This window comes from Camellia sinensis, chromosome 3 (assembly GCF_055761805.1).
Source record: "Camellia sinensis isolate YWXY chromosome 3, ASM5576180v1, whole genome shotgun sequence".
NCBI lineage: Eukaryota > Viridiplantae > Streptophyta > Magnoliopsida > Ericales > Theaceae > Camellia > Camellia sinensis.
Genome location: NC_138963.1, coordinates 199733773 through 199740695, shown reverse-complemented (window position 1 = coordinate 199740695; position 6923 = coordinate 199733773).

Genomic DNA, 6923 nt, shown 5'->3' with positions numbered 1-6923 from the left:
GTTATAATGGCGCACAGAAGTGGTTCTAGTAGAAAACCTCCAAGTGATGATATTGATTGGAAATTTGGAATTGCACTAGAAAATACTAGGCATAAAATTAGGTGTACATTTTGTGGAAAAGAGCTGAATGGTGGTATAACTAGGTTGAAGTAACATTTGGCCCATATGAAAGGTCAAGACGCACATTGTGCTAATGTCAGCGGTGAACTTCGAACACTAATGATGGATCATTTGAATGATTATAAGGGCAAAAAGCTTGACAAAAGGAAGATGAATGAGGAATTGACAAAACAAATTAGAGTCAGTCAGTGTGATGATGATGATGAAAATGATGAGGAAGACCTAGATATGGTTATGGCCCGACAAATTAGGGCTAGTGATATTAAGGTTGCACCTCTTCTTGGTTTTGCTCGGCGAAGTCATAGTGTTCGTGAGGCTAGTACAGGTAGGAAATAGATTGATACATCCTCTCCAGAAGTTTAATTATTAGACATAGATGTGGATCTTTATAAGACCAAAGGCAACAAACAATCCAAACTCTCTTCTAGATTCTTGAAAGAAGCAAAGAAAAAAATTAGGAAGAGCAGTTAGCCAGTTTGTATTGTTCACTTCGGTACCTACTAATGTTGTTAATTCTAAATGGCTAGAACCAATGTTGGATACTGCAAGAAAGGTTGGAAAAGGAACAAAGCTACCTAGTTCTTATGAAGTAAGTCTCCAACTTAAAGTTTGAAAAAACTCTTTCTATGTTTAAAAATAAATAAATTATTAAGATGCTTGTTAATAGTTTTTGTTTGTTATTTATTATTAAATAGGTAACTGAAGTATATTTACCAATGGAGTATGAAGCTTTACAAAATTGGATAAAATCTCATAAATCTAGTTGGGCTGAGAAAGGTGTTACAATTATGTGTGATGGATGGTCTGGGCCCACAAGAAAGCACATTATTAATTTTCTTGTGTATAGCAATCGTGGAACAATTTTTCAGAAGTCTGTGGATGTAACTGATGTACCTAGTAAGACAGTTGATTATTACTTAGGCCTTATGGACAAGGTATTGGATGAAATTGAAGAAGAATATGTTGTGCAAATCGTAACTGATAACGAAGCTGCAATAAAGGCAGCTGGTTACAAACTCATGCAAAAAAGGAAGAATTTGTATTGGACAGGATGTGCAGCTCATTATATTGATCTTATGTTAGAGGCTATTGGGAAGAAAAAAAGTGTGGCAAAGGTGTTGGATTGTGCAAAAGTAATCACACGTTTTATCTACAACTCCAATTAGGTCGTTGATTTCATGAAGAGATTCACAGAAGATAGAGAGTTGTTATGTCCTATCATCACACGCTTTGCCACCAATTTCATTACTTTGGAAAGCATTGTTAACATAAGGCTGCTTTACAATATAAGTTTCATTCTCAAGAGTGGAAGCATAACAAATGGTCCAAAAAAGGATGATACAAAAGAAGCAAAAAAAATTATACAAAGCAAAGATTTTTGGACCAAGGTGGCAGATGTATTAAAAGTTCAAGAATCACTTCTAAAGGTGCTTAGACTTGTAGATGGGGATGAAAAGCTCACAATGGGTTTTATATATGAAGCCATGGATAGAGCAAAGTTGGCCATCAAACAAAATTGTTGCTCTTATGTAGATTATTAGAAGATTATTGATAATCGATGGGCTTTCCAACTACACACGGACTTGCATGCTACTGGTAAGTAATTTTTAATTTATTTAAATTATAAATTATGTGTTCCTTTGTCTCACTTTTATTATTATTTTATATTTGAATGTAGGTTATTTTTTAAATCTCATATTCCAATATAGGGAGCACCTTTCAAATCGTCAAGAAGTGATGAGTGGAGTTTGAAATGTGATTTTGAGACTTCTACCAGATTTAAACGAGCAAATACAGGTGATAAACCAAGTTAGTCATTATTTAATATTAGTTAAATTGATAACTTATTATTTGACTTGTGAATTGTGTTTGTAAAATTGCTTATTGCCTTTTGTTCATTGCAGATCTCTTTATCTTGTAATAAAGAAGATTTTTTTGGTGCTGTGCTGTGTTAGCACAAAGAGTAGTGAAAGCAACAAATCCTGGTAATTATTACATACTCAATCAACTATTAACTATTTTAATTACATATTATTGTTACATTGTCAACACTTCTATATCAAATTATAATATAATCACTAATGATTGATTGATTTATATATAGATGAATGGTGGATCCATTATGATACATCAGCTCCGGCACTCCAAAAAGTGGCTGTGAGAGTATTGAGCCAAACCATGTCTTCTTCTAATTGTGAGCGTAATTGGAGTACATTTAGCTTGATACATACAAAGACAAGGAATCGGTTGAAGTATAAAAAATTAAATAAAATTGTTTATGTGTATTACAATATGAGGCTAAAGATCAGACATGCAACACGAAAAAGCCAAGATGATAGAGAGGAATCTTTTAACCCCATCAATCTTGACTATATATTTGAAGAAGATGATCTATTAACTCCATGGCTTCAAGAGAAAGAACATGTAGTCTTGGATGATGAAGATAACTCAAGTTAGTTGATTGTTGATGATGGAGATCATGTCAGAGCACCTCAACACCATCAAAGAGCAGGGTTTGTTAGAAGTGGCTCTAGTGAGGGTCGCGGTTTGAGTCCACCTAGTGGTAGTGGAGATGATAGTGATGGTAGTCGTCCTCCAACAGGTGGTGGTAATGGTGGACAATGGGAGTCTGCAGGTTCTACACATAGTAATAGACGCAGTATTCATCATATTGATCATGATTGGAACAGGGATTCTACACGGCAACGACGGCATTCTATTTCTGCTCTTGATGTAAAAACATCAATTGGGCGTTCGCGATATATTGATGATATTTATGGTCATCGTAACCTTAAAATTCAATTTGGACATCTCAGAATTAGACAATAAGATGGAAGGAGAACTCAACATTAGCGACCAATATGCCCAGTATCATATCCTTATTACCCTCCTCCAAGTCAACCACCACTACATATTTATCAACCACCTTATATGGGAAATTGGAACTACTCTCAACAACCTCATCAATATCCATATACAGAGGGTTTCAATTATGGTACCGAGGGCACCCGGGAGGGGGCTTACAATAACACAACAAACATCAAGTAGTAGTGGCAGCAACAACACCACTTATGATCAATGCACTTTCAATAACTATTACCAGAAATATCAATATGAAGAAATAAGCCAACCAATTCATAGTGATGTGAGATATGGAGATCCTTCTATACCACCACGTCATTTTTTTTATTACTAAGTTTTAGAGTTGTTGATTTGTAGTAGATTGTTTGTATGCGATTATGATTGAAGCGAATGGTTTATTTTCATGTCCCTCTTTCTCTTAATAATTTGTTGTGCATTTGAAAAGAAGTAAAAAAAATATTTCCACATCAATTTTTTTATTAAAAAGCTTGAGACTAAAATAAATACATATCATTTAGTTGAAAATGAGTCAAAAGTGCCCCTACATATCAAAATTTTGATTAAAACGTGATAGATTAAGGCTAAAAGAGTAAAAAAAAAAATGCATAAAATTAAGTTTTAGAGGGATGGCTAATGATTTTTGAAATTTCACAACCGCGACGCCCGATTCCAGATACGTACCGGTCGATGCTACCGATACTGATACTTCGCGATCGATACCGTTACGTTATCCGATACCGCTATTTAAAACTATGATGTTAAGGGTGATTGTCAACTGTGTGAGGTGGTGGTATAAAAAAATTACCAATAACAATGGCTGATGATGGTAATAATGAGTGGTAAGTGAATACTGTTTGGATTTTTTTCTCCTATTATATGTATTTTACGTATGTACATCAACATAAAATATGTGATTAACAATAATGTTAACAACGCTTGTAAATTTAAAAAACCAAAAGGTAAAATAGATAGAGAGAGCTATAAAGCTGTGGATGTTCTTTAAGCCTCCATTTGGGAAGTGGGTTGGTTTTTTGATTTTTTGACTATTTTAGCATGGGCTAAAAAGCTTAGTTTGGGAAGGCTTTTTATTGGAACAATCTTCTATGTAAATAAAATAAATTTTATTAAAACCAAACAAATAAATAAATAACGTACCGAATTTATTTATTGAACCGAATTAGAAGAAAATTCAAAAACCAAGTCGAGTGTGTGACACTCTGTCCTTAAGACAGATTCACCCCGCTACGGTGCTTACGGTTGAGTGGCGTCTATCTCCCAGGATATAATGATCTTTACAAAATTGTTGTAGCACACAAACAAATTTGCACGGCGAACTGAACCTTGTGTTCTATACTCTCTTTGATTTTTCCTAAAACTAGAATAAAGATTAAAATGCAAAATAAAATTTGGACAGCAAAGATGGGTTTTACAGACTGATTTTTGGATTTTCTAGACTGCTGGAAATGTATCTATATTTATAGCCCACTTGGTGACCATTCAACTTACTCGAACAGGTAGTTTTTGAAATGAACAGATGCAAGATTCAAACTGGACAGATCTGGTAACTGTACAGTTATAAAACTGTTCATAAACTGCTAAAAACTGCCCGGACAGCTTTGATTTTGAATCTGTTTGAAAATGAATCTGTTCTAGTGCAACAGATCTGGAACTGTTTTGAACAAACATGAAAACTGTTTGGCAGTTTTTCCTACTGTTAAAATAGTTTGAACCTGTTAGGAATATTATGGACTAAAGGAAGAAAAATTGGACTGAAAATTAATTCAATTTTTGAATTAAATTAAATTAAATTTTCCTACAATAATTTTTTGAACAAATTCAAATGTATTTTGTCTAAAAAATTAATACAAGAACCGACCCGACCCACAACCCACACCCGGACGGACGGTGGCGACGACGCGCGTGTAATGGTTTGGGCTAAGGTTCACATTATCCATAACTCCTCCCTTCTACAAACTTGGGGTGCCCCTTGGGGCCCAACCCATGTGTTGTAGGCTAGAGTTTATATACTCAACAAAACTCTCTTAAAGTTTCAATGTAAGACAAGCCTCACAAGGAAACCTACATTTACTTCCTTAAATTTCCTATTCTACGAACCCAAAAATGACGTCATATTCCCATTCACTCATAAATGGTTTTGACAAACCGTCTTTACCGTGTGACTTGCCACGCAACAAGGAACACTTCACCTCTTCGGATCCACCCCAAAAGACGTTCGAGACCCACTCAATTTTGGGCTTAAAGTAGACCCAAAATAAGCCTAGCAAACCAAATTTTACAACAATCCCCCACATGAATGGAATTTTGACGGAGAGAAAATGCAACAACATGATCTAATTACAGAGAGTACAGAAATTGGAAATATTCTGCAAAGGATAGGTAGCTTTTGGCTTTGAACCTTCCCTTGTGAGACACTATCGGATTTACTAGCTAACCAGTGAACATGATGTCTTGAACTGTTCAGCCGTTTGTGTAAACCAAGATAATAGAACTCACACAGTATATCCCCAGACACAGTTTAGTTCTCACTATTGTGTTCATTTTGGCCCTGAACAACCTGGTCTGTCATGAGTGCTCTAAAGACTTGTAGCCCTTCACAAATCTTATAGAACCGGCCCAGTTCACACTCACATAGGTGATTCTTATGAAGAGGATCCTGTCATACTCCACTAGATTTACTTAGATATAAGAATCATTAAAATTTTATTTAACCTAAAACGCTGCAGACATTACTATTTCATCATAGAAATGGGTAGGAGTTGGACTCTCCAGTGATCTTTTTGAGTCATTCACAACTCGGTTGTCCCTTTGAACCTACATCTTGGGATCTCCAGTTAACTAGGTTGGGTTGCCGTTGTGGTAACTCTTATTTAATAGGTTTAAGTCCCATTCCTCTCGATGAATTCTCAACTAACTCTCTTGCAAACCCTTTGGTTAGTGGATCTGTTATGTTGTCTTTAGACTTAACATATTCTATGGAAATAATTCCATTAAATAGTGGTTGTCTTACAGTGTTATGCCGACGACGAATGTGTCGTGACTTATCGTTATATATATGACTCTACGCTCTACCTATAGCTGATTGACAATCGCAATGTATGCATATAGCAGGCACCTGTTTTGGCCATATTGGAATATTTTCAAGGAAGTGGCGAAGCCATTCTGCCTCTTCCCCTGCTTTGTCTAAAGCTATGAATTCTGATTCCATAGTAGACCTAGCAATGCAAGTCTGTTTGGAAGATTTTCAAGATACAGCCGCCCCACCAAGAGTAAAGACATACCCACTGGTGGACTTTAAGTCTCTAGTATCCGATATCCAATTTGCATCACAGTATCCTTCAAGTACTGCTGGATATCTAGTATAATTAAGCCCAATGTTACGAGTAAATCGGAGATATCTAAGAACCCTTATAATTGCTTTCTAGTGTTCTACTCTTGGGTTACTCGTATATCTGCTTAATTTACTTACTGCATAAGCTATATCTAGGCGAGTGCAATTCATCAAGTACATTAAGCTTCCAATAATTTGGGCATATTCTAATTGAGAAATACTTTCCTGTACATTCTTAGATAGAAACAAATTAACATCTACAAGTTCTCTAGCAAGATGATCATCATCTTTGCTGTATTTATCAAGTATTTTCTCAATGTAATGAGATTGTGACAAAGCATAACCTTCTGATGTTTTGGTAATTTTCATACCAAGAATTACATCAGCAATGCCCATGTCCTTCATGTCAAAATGTTTATTCAACATTTTCTTGGTAGTTTTAATCATATCATTATTACTACCTATGTTGAGCATATCATCTACATAAAGACATACAATGACATAACCTTTGTCTGTGTTTTTAATATAAACACATTTGTCACACTCATTAATTTTGAATCCATTTGACATCATTGCCTTGTCAAATTTCTTA